Source organism: Macaca fascicularis, chromosome 5 (genome assembly GCF_037993035.2).
Source record: "Macaca fascicularis isolate 582-1 chromosome 5, T2T-MFA8v1.1".
Classification (NCBI taxonomy): domain Eukaryota; kingdom Metazoa; phylum Chordata; class Mammalia; order Primates; family Cercopithecidae; genus Macaca; species Macaca fascicularis.
This window is the reverse complement of record NC_088379.1, coordinates 152096160-152115194: the sequence shown is the minus strand read 5'-3', so window position 1 is coordinate 152115194 and position 19035 is coordinate 152096160.

Here is a 19035-nt window from a genome sequence, read left to right as displayed (position 1 = left end):
TATGATGAGCTATCCTTAAAAAACGTTTTTAAATCAGCATTTTTTTCACTTAGATTATAATTAGGCATTCATATCTAATAGAATTTGCTAGTTCCCATTAGAATATAATGATTTTTACCCTTTTCTATCTGGTAGTTATTCATAAAGAAAACAAAAGTATTACAGAAAGACCATTTCAGGTCATTTATCATTGTGTGTGTTTAATGGAATTTTGGCTCATTTAGTATATTCTCATTTTGGAAGAATTAATGGATACCAGTGGATAAAAATGCAAATCATTTGTGCTTGACTAAGCTAATTTCTTATTTTTAAAATGATAATATTCTAATAAGGTTTCAAGTCACTTCATTTCAGAATAATATGAATACTGTTAATAGGCATAATTTTATAATTTCTGGTACGTTATGGATACAGAATTTGGTTGCATTTCAATGTCATCCCTAACTAGCTGTATAATGTTGGACAATTCACTAAATATTGTCAGACTTCAGATTCCTTATCTAAATTGAGAATAGGGAAGAGGAATTCCAAGGTCTTTTTCTAATTCTAAAATTTCATGATATAGAAAGAAAGTACATGAACTTAACTGAATGTCTATGTAGAAAATCAGAATTACTTTGATAGGGTAATAAAATTAAATTGAACATTAATTTTGTTTTCAGACATTCAGAAATGTTGTTGAGAAAAAAGTTGAGATATCTTTTCAGTGATTCTGACCATTTCATCTGGTCTGAGTTCATATGACCTGATAGTTGCCTACTACATAGTAGCTTGCAGTAACTTATAAAATAACATCACAATTTTATTAGTTAGCAATCTATTGGTTATTGGTTGCAAAGTGCCTAAACTCCAACTCAAATGACCTTATGCAAAACATGGACAAATTACTGAAATATTGACTACTATCCAAAAATAGATGTAGCTTCAGGTATAGGTAGGTTCAGGGTTTCAAATGATGCCCAGAGGGCTTTGTTTCTCTCTCAGCCCCATTTTCCTATTGGCTTAATTTTCAGGCAGGCCACTTCTCAATATGGTAGGAAAGGAATCCCCAAGGATATATCCTTCTTAATTTTGATCAAAGAAAGACTCTTTCTCTCACAGCTAGCTTACATCAAATCTGATCAAATACTTGGCCTTTTTGAGGTAATGCTCTCATCTAATTGTCGTGATTGAGGTGGGGATAGAACATTCTCTTTGGCCAGGTGTGAGTCACATGATCACCATGGCAGGTGGATTCATCCTACCAAACCATAGGGAATAGACTCTCCAAAAGAAAAATGAATTCTACTATTAGAAGTGAGGTGGGCAGGCCGGGTGCGGTGGCTCACACCTGTAATCGCAGCACTTTGGGAGGCTGAGGTGGGTGGATCGCCTGAGGTCCGAAGTTCGAGACCAGCCTGGCCAACATGGTGAAACCCCATCTCTATTAAAAATATAAAAAATTAGCTGGGAATGGAGGCAGACACCTGTAATCCCAGCTACTTGGGAGGCTGAGGCAGGAGAATCGCTTGAACCTGGGCGGCAGAGGTTGCAGTGAGCCTAGATTGCACCATTGCACTCTAACCTGGGCAACAAGAGCAAAACTCTGTCTCAAAAAAAAAAAAAAAAAAAAAAAAAAAAGTGAGGTGGACATGCTGAAAAGACACAATTAAATAGCAAATCTAACACAGGGCCTCAGATTTGAAGAGTTTTTTTGCAGTTGAAAAATTAGAGCCAAAGAGACAATTTGTCAACACCTAGGGAGAAAAAAAGCAACAACCTGCTGTTGAAAGGCTTCAACTTTTTCTTTAGACCATTCAATCAGGCAAATGTCAAGGCCCTTCCCGAACTAATTTAAAATTGATCTGCCCAAGGATTCAGAAACTTTGCTTTATTCATGCATTTATTTCATTCTTTTAATAATTTATAGTGGTGAAGCTCCAAGGTGTTCAAGATGGGTACCTCAATTTTCTTGGTTGCTAACACTAATATGTTGTTGCTAGTATTTCTGCTCCATTCCCATTTTATGTAATAAAGAATATAATTTGATATGATAGGAATGGTTTGGTTTAAACTGTACACTCTTAAGTGACTTCTGCCTATTTTTCCCAGGCAAGACGGTAGTCAAGCAAAATTATTTTATTGCCACACATTTATAAACTAATGATTAACTGTTTATATGTTCACATTCTAATCTAGTTAGAAGGAGGTGTGAAAAGAGTCTAGGAAAATGCTGGAAATCTTAAATACATTTTAACCTTGCTTTCTTTTAATTCTCACCATACAATTTGACACTTGAAAAAGCTATGAGGAATGAGAGAACAGAGTGAAAATGTGTAGATGGGAGTTGGAAGTAGAAATAATCCTCACATAGTGAGTGTTCTACTCACAGAATTAACCCTAGTGTACAGCAAATACCAGGAATATATTCAGTCCATACTGTATGCCTTGCATTAAAAAAAAATTCTTTGCTGATTTTTAAAATTAAATGAGGTAGTGATTTTGTTCTGAACCTTTTTGATGTGAAAAAAATGAAAGTAATAGGGTTTTTCCCTCCAAAAACATTTTAAATCATGGAATTTTAAATGATGTCACTGTACATTTTTAGATTACAAAAAGTTATTGAATTTAATCAATTATACAGAGCGAAGGCAAATTCAAGGGAGTTTCAATAGCTTTCTGGACAATGACATCACAAGTCAGGCTTCCAGTAAGGCAAATTGAAGGCCAACAATCAATAGCACACTGTGGGCAATAGGTAGGAACTGTAACTTGGAGTTTTAATTGCTACTTTGCTCTAGGTCATGCCTCACAGTTTCATCTAAATCTCTAGTGTAAAGAATCCCTTGTCCTCTTCTTGTTGCATTTGATCACCTAAAGGAAAGAAGGCTATGCTCCTCAGGGAAATAACTGAGCACTGTGAATCAATCTCTCTTCCTCACTCTTACTCTCATTGTAGCTCAATTTCTCTTCTGTGAAATCTAATTTTAGTGTAAATGTATCAAATCAAATGCAAAAAGAAAAGAGATCAGAATTGGTGTCCATTTGTCTGACCCTCATTTTTTCTTTCAATGTAAAGTTTTTAACCAGGAAGAGAAAAAGAGTTGATTTAATCAGACCCGTTTTAAATTTCTGTGTAGAAAAGGGAAAACCTAGTGGAAATGAAAGTTTGGAAAGCACCAGGATATGTTTGGCCCCAACCTCTGCTACTGAGTAAAAACTATGATTTTGAGTAAGTCTTGGATTCTCCACTTGGTAGTCTACATTGTTTTAACCATAGTATTTTGATTATGTAGACTCCAAGTGGGAATGGAAATGAGCCCAAAGACTGTTGCATTCTAGCAAAGAAGGGGATGCATACGTAAATAACACATCTAATGTTAGGTAGAATGTGATAGCTTGTTATAATAAAAATTGTTATGTTGACATGCTTTGGGTGTTCATAGTGAGGAGAGATTATTTCAGTTGGAATGTGGGAAAGGGGACAGCAAACGATTAAAAATGAAAAGATAAAGACATTCAAGAAACTGATGACCTTTGAGTGAAACTTTGACAATCAACAAGGACTTAAAGAATACATTAAAATTTCAAAAGCTATTTAAGATTTCAGAGATGATGGGATGTAAGAAAAAAATGTAGTATAATACAACTAATATGAATCTAGTTAAATTAATTAAAATTATTCCTAAACATCTTCATAGCAGCTATATATGTTAATTATATAAAGCTGAGTAAAGCTGTAACTTTCTATGTGTGTGTATCTGTGTGGGTGGATATGGGTTTCAGAAGCCATAGTTCAGAGTTCATAGTTCATAGTTCAGAGTTCATTTCAGTTTTATATTGATGAGGAATTTTAACCTCTGCTTGTTCCAACTTTTTGCTGATTAACACTTCAGCCACCCTGGTCTCCTACTCTTTGAGGTGAAGCAAGCCAATATTAGGAAACTACATTCACCTTGGAAGGTGTATACATGAGGATATGTTTTTTTTCTAATTTTACTTTAAGTTCTGGGATACATGTGCAGAACGTGCAGATTTGTTACATAGGTATACATGTCCCATGGTGGTTTGCTGCACCTATCAACCTGTCATCTAGGTTTTAAGCCCTGCATGCATTAGGTATTTGTCCGAATGCTTTCCCTCCCCTTGCTCCTATCTGGTGTGTGACATTTCCCCACTGTGTCCATGTGCTCTCATTGTTCAACTCTCACTTATTAGTGAGAACATGTAGTGTTTGGTTTTCTGTTCCTGTGTTAGTTTGCTGAGAATGATGGTTTCCAGTTTCATCCATGTCCCTGCAAAGGACATGAACTCATTCTTTTTTATGGCTGCATAGTATTACATGGTGTATATGTGCCACAATTTCTTTATCCAGTCTATCATTGATGGGCATTTGGGTTGGTTCCAAATCTTTGCTATTGTAAATAGTTCTGCAATAAACATACGTGTGCATGTCTCTTTATAGTAGAATGATTTATAATCCTTTGGGTATATATTCACTAACAGAATTGGTAGGTCAAACGGTATTTCTGGTTCTAGATCCTTGAGGAATTGCCACTCTGTCTTCCACAATGGTTGAACTAATTTACACTCCCACCAACAGTGTAAAAGAGTTCCTATTTTGACATAAGGATATTTTTAACCACATGGCACATGAACCACTGATTTAGTTAAGCTGATCTCTTTGAGATACTATTTTGTAAGTGATTTAATATTCCGATTGGGATCATATATCATAGATACCAAACTACAGAGAATTCCTCTCCTTTATTTTGACCCCCAAGAAAAATCACATTTTGTCGTAATAAAATTTTGTGCGTCCTAAAAGGTTGAAGTTTGGTTTAAAAGTTACAAGTCACGGATTTTACAAAAATGTCAAATGAACTAAGCAAATGGATTAATCATTTTCTTAACTGGGGCAAACAAATAAATAAATACATCACAGTCCTGGAATATATCAAGGGTGACTAATTTGCTGGCTGCTTTTGAAAGAACAAATAAGGTTCAAATTTGTAGTAAGGGAAAAAAGTGATGTTGTTAAGTTTAATTAACTAGACTTTAATTCATTATGCTATTGGAATTTCATTTGAACAATGTGATAATCAGCGGGTAATGACAACTCTGAAAAGGAATAGTGAGTGAAAAGTGCACTGGATTATAGCCCGATAGCTTTGAGATACCTTGGCATAGACAGCTGTGAGGTAGCTAAGTTCAGAGGGGCATAGGTTGGAGTCATGCCCACAGTCCCAACTGAGGCTACATATATGGACAAGTTGTTCTTTTGGATTCTCACTTTTCTTACATGCAGACTGGGGGAAATAGTAACTATTACCTGGGGTTGTTTAAGGATAAATGAAACAGAGCATGTAAAATGCCAGGCATATAACTGACACTCTATAATTTACAGGTTTTATTATTGCTGCTATGTATTATTTTCAAAAGGAGTTTTGAGATCATCTTGGATTTCCAGAACATTTGTTGATACTAAACTAAAACCAGAAAAAGTTCGGGAAAGACAGTGCTACCAAGAAGTCTACAGAATCTTCCTCATTTCTGGTGATGGCGCGAGCTGGAATATCTCTTTTTGAAAATGATTTAGCAATTTTATATCTATTGTAGTAGATCTATTGTAAAATTGCTGCAGTGCAAGAATGCTCTATTTTAGAGTATTGTAAGAGAACAAGGTGATCAGAAAAGTGCTTTTGATGGTCCAGTGGGACAAAGGGAGCCCAGAGGAATCAGGAAACATCTCTTTGGTAAACACTGGAAAAAATGAGAGAAGACAGAGAGACAGAGAGAGAGAGAGAGAGAGAGAGAGAGAGACACGGACGGGGGGGGGAGGGAGAGAGAGAGAGAAATGCCAGTCTTCATGGAATTAAACCTTTGTTCTCACTCTTAGCCTGTTTTGACAGCATGACCTAACTACATGCAGAAGGTGGCAGACAAAGCAGATGGTGGTGCAGGCAGCTGGGCTGCTGGCAGGTGGAAACTGGGAGCAACTAATTCCGTGGTAAAGATTTTTCAAACTGAATCTTGGTCCAGTGTCCAGCATTCCACGGGAAAGGGGTGAAAATACACCCTGACGAAAACCCATCCAGAGTCAGCACATTTGAGAAGTTCCACTGTGAGGTAAGGACCAGTAGACAGCACTGACCTCAAGGAGTCACCTGAGCAGGTATGATTAGGTTTCCTAGGCTATGCCCTCCTGAATTTTCCATGCCTGGGTGCCTTCCACACACCTGTATGAGCTGTATACCATCTAGCCTTTCTGTTACCTACACTTCTTATCAACAGTTTTTGGTGTGAGAGTTTGTCCTTTATTGTAAATATATTAGTGAGACCTAAAAGGTTGGAGTTTGGTTTAAAACTTGTAAGTCATGGATTTTATAAACGAACTAGGCAAATGGATTAACCATTACTTAAGTGGGACAAAAATAAATAAATAATACATCGTAGTCCTGGAGTAGTATCAAAGGTAACTAATTTGCTGGCTGCTTTTGAAAAAAAAGTAAGATCTAAATTTGTAGTAAGGAAAAATAATGGTGCAGTTGAGTTTAATTAAAATATTGAAAAAAGCTAGGACAAGGTGTATACCATCTACCCATATTACATGAAACTATCTGGGAGAATGCAGAGAAACACACAGAGATCAAGGTGCTGGAGTAACTGATCTAGAAGATGTCCACACGTTTTTTTTTTTTGTTGTTGTTGCAGTAGTCTTGGATCACACTACTCAATTCTGGAAAGGATCCAGAAATCCATAAAGGAGTTAAAAAGATAAGCATTTGTTTAAGTAAAGATTTACTTAATAAATAATAAATAGAACACTTAAATGTTTAATTAAATTAATAGAATATTGTGCTTCTAATAAAAATTATACATGTGAAAAGGCAATATTATTTAATGTTATATAGGAAAAAGAGGGTACAATATTTGATGTATATGATAATTACAATATGAAAAACAAAGTAACGTTTATTTAAAGAGAATATACAAAAACAGTGAAGGGAATATACAAAAATAGGATAATGCTTATATTAGGTGACATGCTTATGGGATATTATTTCTATGTTAATTTTAAAATAAAACAAGAACTGATTTATGTAGAGCTTTTTCTTTTAAGAGAAACTCTATTATGTGCATCTTTTGAGAATTGGAAAGACAAAAAAAAGAAATTGGTATTTTATTGTGTATAACTCTATTATGTGTGCATCTTTTGAGAGCTGGAAAGACAAAAAGAAGAAATTGGTATTTTATTGTGTATATGATAATCTCTTTAGATGAAGTTCTCAAGGGTGGGATTTATTTTAAAGTGAATTATAATTAAATAAAAAACTAAATTTAGTCCCATAACTTTAAAATTAAAAGTAGAAATTTTAAAAATGAACTTCAAGGTATATGAAAGTTAACCACCTTACCATCACATCAACTAGATGTATTTATTTGTGTCACAGTATAAACAGAAATTAAAGATATTGGAGATGCAAAATATTCCTCATCTAATATTTCTTTGGGAATTTTTCACCTTTGCCCCCTTCTGTGTTTCTGGGAATATAAAAACTATTTTGGCATTGTTTACTGTGTTGGTCTTCCACTCCTGAATTATTAAAACAGAAAATGGTAGAAAAAGGTGTCAAAAGATCATGTTTCTTCGGGAATATCCACTAGCTCTTAAGGGAAGTATATTTTCTAAGTCAAAAGGTTAGAAATATTCAAACAGACAGAAAATCTGGAGGCTGATACCCATGGTTATGGAAGGGAATATTTTATCATTCGGACCAGATTTTTTTGTTCTCACTTTTCACATATAATATCATGAAAAGTCCTTCTCTGTTCAAACTACTTTTTCTTTGATGTCTTTGATAGTTTTCCAAACAACTAAGAGAACAGTTTTTTTCTTTTTGTGAAGAAGCTAAGGACCCTGTCCCCTAATCCAGTTAAAAGTATAAGGAAACTAAATAAATAATTAGACACCAGACCTAAGAATTTGCCTAAATTAGGCTTGCCAAGAATCATAAAAACCTTGCCTTTCCTTCTAGTTCTTCTTTCTTTATATTGGCCTATTTCCTAACAGACTATAACCTCTGATATGTCTCATAAGGTAATTAATGTGGAAGTTCCCTTTAATTGGAAGTGATGATTTTAGACTAAAAGACCCTTGAAATGCATTTAAAATCAGGACATTGGATTCATTCCTTTTTAAAAATTGACATTTGAATATATCTATTCTATTGAGAATATTTCTTAGTTTTTCCATTCCTGTCTTCTGACTTAATGGGGAAGTACATTCATAAATATTTAGAGATAGATGCGTTATTTGTACACAAACTTTAAAAAATGTTAACCTATAAATAAATGCATTCAAACTTGTAAAAGCATGCATACTTCATGGAATACTATGTCAAGCCTATTTTCAATAATTCAAATACTTCAAGGCAGCCATCTGACAAAACTCAGGTCAAAACATTTTTTTGAAAATGGAAAATACGTTGGTGTATTTCAATGCTAGTTTCTTCCATGAAATTAAACAGTGCCCAAATCCAATCATACAATGGGTTTTATGAAATAATGTAATATACCCTTTTTTACTTTTTATTATCAGTATTTATTTTCTTTATTGGAATCTGTTTTAAGAGTGATTGAGGGGGCGGAGCAAGATGGCAGAATAGGAACAGCTCCAGTCTCCAACTCCCAGCGCGAGCGACACAGAAGACCGGTGATTTCTGCATTTTCAACTGAGGTACTGGGTTCATCTCACTGGGGAGTGCCGGACGATCGGTGCTGGTCAGCTGCTGCAGCCCGACCAGCGAGAGCTGAAGCAGGGCGAGGCATTGCCTCACCTGGGAAGCGCAAGGGGGAAGGGAATCCCTTTTCCTAGCCAGGGGAACTGAGACACACAACACCTGGAAAATCGGGTAACTCCCACCCCAATACTGCGCTTTAAGCAAATAGGCACACCAGGAGATCATATCCCACACCTGGCCGGGAGGGTCCCACGCCCACGGAGCCTCCCTCATTGCTAGCACAGCAGTCTGTGATCTACCTGCAAGGCAGCAGCGAGGCTGGGGGAGGGGCGCCCGCCATTGCTGAGGCTTAAGTAGGTAAACAAAGCTGCTGGGAAGCTCGAACTGGGTGGAGCTCACAGCAGCTCAAGGAAACCTGCCTGTCTCTGTAGACTACACCTCTGGGGACAGGGCACAGTAAATAATAACAAACACAGCAGAAGCCTCTGCAGACGCAAACGACTCTGTCTGACAGCTTTGAAGAGAGCAGTGGATCTCCCAACACGGAGGTTGAGATCTGAGAAGGGACAGACTCCCTGCTCAAGTGGGTCCCTGACCCCTGAGTAGCCTAACTGGGAGACATCCCCCACTAGGGGCAGTCTGACACCCCACACCTCACAGGGTGGAGTACACCCCTGAGAGGAAGCTTCCAAAGCAAGAATCAGACAGGTACACTCGCTGTTCAGAAATATTCTATCTTCTGCAGCCTCTGCTGCTGATACCCAGGCAAACAGGGTCTGGAGTGGACCTCAAGCAATCTCCAACAGACCTACAGCTGAGGGTCCTGACTGTTAGAAGGAAAACTATCAAACAGGAAGGACACCTACACCAAAACCCCATCAGTACATCACCATCATCAAAGACCAGAGGCAGATAAAACCACAAAGATGGGGAAAAGGCAGGGCAGAAAAGCTGGAAATTCAAAAAATAAGAGTGCATCTCCCCCGGCAAAGGAGCGCAGCTCATCGCCAGCAACGGATCAAAGCTGGACGGAGAATGACTTTGATGAGATGAGAGAAGAAGGCTTAAGTCCATCAAATTTCTCAGAGCTAAAGGAGGAATTACGTACCCAGCGTAAAGAAACTAAAAATCTTGAAAAAAAAGTGGAAGAATTGATGGCTAGAGTAATTAATGCAGAGAAGGTCATAAACGAAATGAAAGAGATGAAAACCATGACATGAGAAATACGTGACAAATGCACAAGTTTCAGTAACCGACTCGATCAACTGGAAGAAAGAGTATCAGCGATTGAGGATCAAATGAATGAAATGAAGCGAGAAGAGAAACCAAAAGAAAAAAGAAGAAAAAGAAATGAACAAAGCCTGCAAGAAGTATGGGATTATGTAAAAAGACCAAATCTACATCTGATTGGGGTGCCTGAAAGTGAGGGGGAAAATGGAACCAAGTTGGAAAACACTCTTCAGGATATCATCCAGGAGAACTTCCCCAACCTAGTAGGGCAGGCCAACATTCAAATCCAGGAAATACAGAGAACGCCACAAAGATACTCCTCGAGAAGAGCAACTCCAAGACACATAATTGCCAGATTCACCAAAGTTGAAATGAAGGAAAAAATCTTAAGGGCAGCCAGAGAGAAAGGTCGGGTTACCCACAAAGGGAAGCCCATCAGACTAACAGCAGATCTCTCGGCAGAAACTCTCCAAGCCAGAAGAGAGTGGGGGCCAATATTCAACATTCTTAAAGAAAAGAATTTTAAACCCAGAATTTCATATCCAGCCAAACTAAGTTTCATAAGTGAAGGAGAAATAAAATCCTTTACAGATAAGCAAATGCTTAGAGATTTTGTCACCACTAGGCCTGCCTTACAAGAGACCCTGAAGGAAGCACTAAACATGGAAAGGAACAACCGGTACCAGCCATTGCAAAAACATGCCAAAATGTAAAGACCATCGAGGCTAGGAAGAAACTGCATCAACTAACGAGCAAAATAACCAGTTAATATCATAATGGCAGGATCAAGTTCACACATAACATTCTTAACCTTAAATGTAAATGGACTAAATGCTCCAATGAAAAGACACAGACTGGCAAACTGGATAAAGAGTCAAGACCCATCAGTCTGCTGTATTCAGGAGACCCATCTCACACGCAGAGACATACATAGGCTCAAAATAAAGGGATGGAGGAAGATTTACCAAGCAAATGGAGAACAAAAAAAAGCGGGGGTTGCAGTCCTAGTCTCTGATAAAACAGACTTTAAACCATCAAAGATCAAAAGAGACAAAGAAGGCCATTACATAATGGTAAAGGGATCAATTCAACAGGAAGAGCTAACTATCCTAAATATATATGCACCCAATACAGGAGCACCCAGATTCATAAAGCAAGTCCTTAGAGACTTACAAAGAGACTTAGACTCCCATACAATAATAATGGGAGACTTCAACACTCCACTGTCAACATTAGACAGATCAACGAGACAGAAAGTTAACAAGGATATCTAGGAATTGAACTCATCTCTGCAGCAAGAAGACCTAATAGACATCTATAGAACTCTCCACCCCAAATCAACAGAATATACATTCTTCTCAGCACCACATCGTACTTACTCCAAAATTGACCACGTAATTGGAAGTAAATCACTCCTCAGCAAAAGTACAAGAACAGAAATTATAACAAACTGTCTCTCAGACCACAGTGCAATCAAACTAGAACTCAGGACTAAGAAACTCAATCAAAACCGCTCAACTATATGGAAACTGAACAACCTGCTCCTGAATGACTACTGGGTACATAACGAAATGAAGGCAGAAATAAAGGTGTTCTTTGAAACCAATGAGAACAAAGATAAAACATACCAGAATCTCTGGCACACATTTAAAGCAGTGTGTAGAGGGAAATTTATAGCACTAAATGCCCACAAGAGAAAGCAGGAAAGATCTAAAATTGACACTCTAACATCGCAATTAAAAGAACTAGAGAAGCAAGAGCAAACACATTCGAAAGCTAGCAGAAGGCAAGAAATAACTAAGATCAGAGCAGAACTGAAGGAGATAGAGACACAAAAAACCCTCCAAAAAATCAATGAATCCAGGAGTTGGTTTTTTGAAAAGATCAACAAAATTGACAGACCACTAGCAAGACTAATAAAGAAGAAAAGAGAGAAGAATCAAATCGACGCAATTAAAAATGATAAAGGGGATATCACCACTGACCCCACAGAAATACAAACTACCATCAGAGAATACTTTAAACACCTCTACGCAAATAAACTGGAAAATCTAGAAGAAATGGATAATTTCCTGGACACTTACACTCTTCCAAGACTAAACCAGGAAGAAGTTGAATCCCTGAATAGACCAATAGCAGGCTCTGAAATTGAGGCAATAATTAATAGCCTACCAACCAAAAAAAGTCCAGGACCAGATGGATTCACAGCTGAATTCTACCAGAGGTACAAGGAGGAGTTGGTACCATTCCTTCTGAAACTATTCCAATCAATAGAAAAAGAGGGAATCCTCCCTAACTCATTTTATGAGGCCAACATCATCCTGATACCAAAGCCTGGCAGAGACACAACTAAAAAATAGAATTTTAGACCAATATCCCTGATGAACATCGATGCAAAAATCCTCAATAAAATACTGGCAAACCAGATCCAGCAGCACATCAAAAAGCTTATCCACCATGATCAAGTGGGCTTCATCCCTGGGATGCAAGGCTGGTTCAACATTCGCAAATCAATAAACGTAATCCAGCATATAAACAGAACCAAAGACAAGAACCACATGATTATCTCAATAGATGCAGAAAAGGCTTTTGACAAAATTCAACAGCCCTTCATGCTAAAAACGCTCAGTAAATTCGGTATTGATGGAACGTACCTCAAAATAATAAGAGCTATTTATGACAAACCCACAGCCAATATCATACTGAATGGGCAAAAACTGGAAAAATTCCCTTTGAAAACTGGCACAAGACAGGGATGCCCTCTCTCACCACTCCTATTCAACATAGTGTTGGAAGTTCTGGCTAGGGCAATCAGGCAAGAGAAAGAAATCAAGGGTATTCAGTTAGGAAAAGAAGAAGTCAAATTGTCCCTGTTTGCAGATGACATGATTGTATATTTAGAAAACCCCATTGTCTCAGCCCAAAATCTCCTTAAGCTGATAAGCAACTTCAGCAAAGTCTCAGGATACAAAATTAATGTGCAAAAATCACAAGCATTCTTATACACCAGTAACAGACAAACAGAGAGCCAAATCAGGAATGAACTTCCATTCACAATTGCTTCAAAGAGAATAAAATACCTAGGAATCCAACTTACAAGGGATGTAAAGGACCTCTTCAAGGAGAACTACAAACCACAGCTCAGTGAAATGAAAGAGGACACAAACAAATGGAAGAACATACCATGCTCATGGATAGGAAGAATCAATATCGTGAAAATGGCCATACTGCCCAAGGTAATTTATAGATTCAATGCCATCCCCATCAAGCTACCAATGACTTTCTTCACAGAATTGGAAAAAACTGCTTTAAAGTTCATATGGAACCAAAAAAGAGCCCGCATCTCCAAGACAATCCTAAGTCAAAAGAACAAAGCTGGAGGCATCACGCTACCTGACTTCAAACTATACTACAAGGCTACAGTAACCAAAACAGCTTGGTACTGGTACCAAAACAGAGATATAGACCAATGGAACAGAACAGAGTCCTCAGAAATAATACCACACATCTACAGCCATCTGATCTTTGACAAACCTGAGAGAAACAAGAAATGGGGAAAGGATTCCCTATTTAATAAATGGTGCTGGGAAAATTGGGTAGCCATAAGTAGAAAGCTGAAACTGGATCCTTTCCTTACTCCTTATACGAAAATTAATTCAAGATGGATTAGAGACTTAAATGTTAGACCTAATACCATAAAAATCCTAGAGGAAAACCTAGGTAGTACCATTCAGGACATAGGCATGGGCAAAGACTTCATGTCTAAAACACCAAAAGCAACAGCAGCAAAAGCCAAAATTGACAAATGGGATCTAATTAAACTAAAGAGCTTCTGCACAGCAAAAAAAAACTACCATCAGAGTGAACAGGCAACCTACAGAATGGGAGAAAATTTTTGCAATCTACTCATCTGACAAAGGGCTAATATCCAGAACTTACAAAGAACTCAAACAAATTTACAAGAAAAAAACAAACAACCCCATCAAAAAGTGGGCAAAGGATATGAACAGACATTTCTCAAAAGAAGACATTCATACAGCCAACAGACACATGAAAAAATGCTTATCATCACTGGCCATCAGAGAAATGCAAATCAAAACCACAATGAGATACCATCTCACACCAGTTAGAATGGCGATCATTAAAAAGTCAGGAAACAACAGGTGCTGGAGAGGATGTGGAGAAATAGGAACGCTTTTACACTGTTGGTGGGATTGTAAACTAGTTCAACCATTATGGAAAACAGTATGGCGATTCCTCAAGGATCTAGAACTAGATGTACCATATGACCCAGCCATCCCATTACTGGGTATATACCCAAAGGATTATAAATTATGCTGCTATAAAGACACATGCACATGTATGTTTATTGCAGCACTATTCACAATAGCAAAGACTTGGAATCAACCCAAATGTCCATCAGTGACAGATTGGATTAAGAAAATGTGGCACATATACACCATGGAATACTATGCAGCCATCAAAAAGGATGAGTTTGTGTCCTTTGTAGGGACATGGATGCAGCTGGAACCATCATTCTTAGCAAACTATCACAAGAACAGAAAACCAAACACCGCATATTCTCACTCATAGGTGGGAACTGAACAATGAGATCACTTGGACTCAGGAAGGGGAACATCACACACAGGGGCCTATCATGGGGAGGGGGTAGTGGGGAGGGATTGCATTGGGAGTTATACCTGATGTAAATGACGAGTTGATGGGTGCAGCACACCAACATGGCACAAGTATACATATGTAACAAACCTGCACGTTATGCACATGTACCCTACAACTTAAAGTATAATAATAATAAATAAATTAAAAAAAAAAAGAGTGATTGATTGGATTATGTTTATTGCCAGCTAAAACTTGCATTTTCTTTGTCTACTAGTGGAGAACCAATAGAAAGGGGCAGTGGCAATGCTAATGTGAACTGAGTCAATATTAGTCTTTTGATCAATTAGAGTATATTTATGTATATAATTTTTGAAAACTACTTGCAAGCTAAACTAGTAGGAAAAAATGAATAGATTTTATTTCAATGGAAGCAAACTACCACACCTATCCTTGAACTATTCTTTGGTCTGCCTTCAAAGCATGTGAAGTTTGGTTGAAAGAAAGAAAAATAATTGGTTTGCTCTGAATCGAAACTTAAGTAGGGTTGAGGAAATGGAATGGTTGCTACTGAGAACAGAGTTTCAGTGGATTGACTACTGTCCTAAATTATCTAATAAATACAGTCTACACAGTCATAGATTTAACCATGTTTATTCTATTGGATGAAAAAGATCAGGCCCCTCTTTCCAAACTCCTCTGCATTTAAAACCTTCTGGTTTGATCCCATTCCGGAGTAAGGAAGTCTTTAGTCTATTTTGGGTTTTAGGAAGGAACCCATTAATCCAAAATAGTTTATCATACTTGCAGTGTGTAAAAATTTATTTGACACTAAGCAAGTTAAATTTCTAAGGTCTCTGGCTTAGAGCAAACTCTTCATGCAGGTTACAGTTTAACGTCACACCACCTAAGAGATAAAGTTACCTATTTGTGCACAAATTATGAAATTCATACATAATAGAAACTGAAGTTGTCTAAACTTCTTGGAATCAAGGATGAATTGAATGTTTCCCCCCCCTCCCCATTCACTCTATTGCTGTCCATGGACTTTTTAGACTTGCAGTGCCATTTTTAATTTGAAAGTTCAGGTCGATTCAACTAAATGTATCAAGAGCCTGTTTGCTTTGTGCCGTATGTGCCAGGTACTCTGCTGAATACTCCTGGTGGTTTGTAAGTGATAGCCAGGAATCCTTGGCAGAGACTCAAGAGCCCACAGCAGCCTTCTGAATTGAATTGAAATTTTTTTATATTGAATTTCGGCAGACAGGGAAATTTTTTATTCAGGAGATTTCTCTTGTGTAGTTTTCTCATAGTTAAAATATCACATGATCTTATTATTGCAGAACAACATGCTTTCAGTTATGAGCTGGTTTCCTTATGAACATACAATATTCTTTTCTCTTATTGGTACAAGATGTTTCAACCCTAAGAATGTCTTGATTTGCATTTCTAGTTGCCATAATTGGGTTGTTTTTCATTGTTACAGTAGATTCCAAGGAAAATCCACGTACTGGGTGAGCCAAAGGCAAACTGGGGTACTTTATTTTTTAAAACCAAAGGCTCTCATCTCCTAGTTAGTTCTTGGTTGTTTGTTGACTATAGTAACTGAGTTGTAGGTCCAGCCCCTTGTTGTTATAAGGCTAAATTTTATGCTTAAATATTTCACAAAGTACATCATAAATAGTAATTAGACTTACCTTGTCATTGATACATATAAACCTCTGGGAAGAAAAGTGTTCAGTGCATAATTAGTATCTAATACATGTTTCCTGTTATTATTACTGAACCCCCTTCACTTTGTGGTTGATTATGGCCCTTGTGGGCATGTTTCTCACCATAGAATATAGGCACTATCAAATATGTGGTTTTGTTCACTGACTTATCCAAAACACCTAGTAGAGTGCCTACCAGAGTAGATACTCTGTAATTTTTTTAAATGAATAATAGATTGGTCTCAATCAGGCTGCCCGCCTGCCATCCCAGCCTTTGACTTCAACTTGACCCCAATAGGTTTGCAGCTATAATGAGTGATCAAACACAATCCAGACAAATGCTGTTAACACTCTCCTGTGTTATTAGGTGCTGTGATGGCAAAGATATCACTTATTTGACTGAAAGTCATGGTCAAGGGAACTCCTGGACTTGAGTGCAGAGAGAGCGTGAAAGCTATACTCCTGATAGGAATTTTAATGAAGTCTTCCATTTTGGTTTCTATTGGCTACATTTTATTAAAGCTCTTTGTTTCTGGGTACTTTACATTACAGATATTGTCTTGGAGGGGAAATTATAAACAAAGGGATTATATATTACATGTCTTTGTTATAATTGATAAAAGGATCTATATAAAATAAATATATATATAATACATAATAAACAAAGGGATATTATATATAATACAAATATATATTATATATTATAAACAAAGTGATATATAATATATCTTAAATATATAATTATTAAGTTCATAATTAATGTATTTATTATTTCATAAATAATATATCAAATGCAAAAAATGAAGTTTATATATATTTATTTTAATCCTACCTGGTATTAAGATGATAAATTTTAAAAATGAAATTAAATATACATATTTAAGTTGATGTGTCTATATATATTTAAGTTCCTTTTTAAAATTTATCATTTTAATACCAAGTAGTTGAAACTTAGAGATAATGACAAAATATTAAAGGTTTTAATACATCTGAAGTCTGTTCCAAAGCAAAACTGGGAGCAATTATCTTCTAATTGTGGCAAATGAAGAGAAAAGTCATTTCAGGACAGATTTGTTTTTCAGTTTAAGGTGAAAACACTTTTCTGGCTCATAGAGCATATGCCTTCTTGCAGCCCTTCAGGAATTGACTTGTTGAATGTTGAGAGGCTAGCACAGTTAATTTGGCTTGCCACATAAAAATAGAAATCTCCTGTTTTCTTTGTGGTGCTTCTCAGCAGACCATGTTTCAGTTAGATTATTTTTTTAATTCTAGTTTTCTCAAAGGTTTCCAAATTCTAGTCACTCTTGAGATTTATATTGCCTCTAAAGTCTAAGAATTTTTAGATTTGTTCAGTGTTAAAAATAAATGCTGGATTTATTTCATGACTTCGTATAATCCCCTGTGATTTTTTCTACTGTTATACATTTACCAATTACTGTCCCCGCTTTTAAGTAAAGTTTTCATTTATGACTCAATGGATTAGCATTATTACAATTATATTGTGTTTCGTACATTTGCTTCCATTCACCATCCCTTAACTAGTTTTTATTTGTGTTAATCACTAACTTTATTTTATTATTATTATTATTATTATTATTATTATTATTATTATTATTTAGAGATGGGGTTTCACTGTGTCACCCAGGCTGGAGTGCAATGGCGCTATCATAGTTCACTGCAGTCTTTAACTCCTGGGGTCAAGTGATCCTGTCACCTTAGTCTCCTGAGTAACTGGGACTGCAAGTACATGCCACAACATCTAATTTTTTAAAAAAGTTTTTAAGAGATCCCTAGGGTCTCACTGTATTGCCCAGACTAGTCTAAAATTCCTGACTTCAAGTGATCCTCCTGCCTCAGCCTTCTAAGTAGTTGGAATTGCAGGTGTGAGCCACCATGCCTGGCTTCACTAACTTTGACCAAAGTCATTAGGATGGCTGGATTTGTCATTTTAATTTTTATTCTGAAAATTTAAATCTTCCCATGTCCCTAGGACAGTGAAGTGAAATCTGGCCTCATCTGTTGAGTAGCTTATATTTAAACATATGTTTCAAGGTATGATGTGTTGGCCTTGCTGAGTTTACCTAGAATTAAGTATTCTTCTTTTATATTTTTGTTATTCTATCAGTCCTAATTCTTATTAATCCATGTTTCCATTGCTCCATTGTTCCTATTGACTATTAGGAATGATCACATTGTATTATTTTGATCTATGTCTCACAAACGAGATTATAAATATTTCGAAGATATAGACCATTCCTTTTCAACTTTATATATGTAATATGTGGCTTATACTAGGTATTCAGTTATATTTTTGTTGAAAAAATAAAACTGTGGCCAGGTAGTATTTGTTACTTAAGTTATGGACTCTACAGAGAAGTATGGAAAAGAATAGATATTACAAATGAATATTATTACATTTTAAAATATAAGACACATACAAGTATAAAACTCAGAGCTCTGGTGGATCATTGAAAAACAGCTCGTCCTGTGCTGCTTTCAAGAAGGCCAAACATAAATTAGATTAGAAATTATCCTATTATTAACTCTCAGTTTCCATTTTCTGGGATTATTTTACTGATGAGATTAATTTAGACTGAAGTTCTTTTTTTTTTTTTTTTTTGAGACGGAGTCTGGCTCTGTCGCCCAGGCTGGAGTGCAGTGGCCGGATCTCAGCTCACTGCAAGCTCCGCCTCCCGGGTCCACGCCATTCTCCTGCCTCAGCCTCCCAAGTAGCTGGGACTACCGGCGCCTGC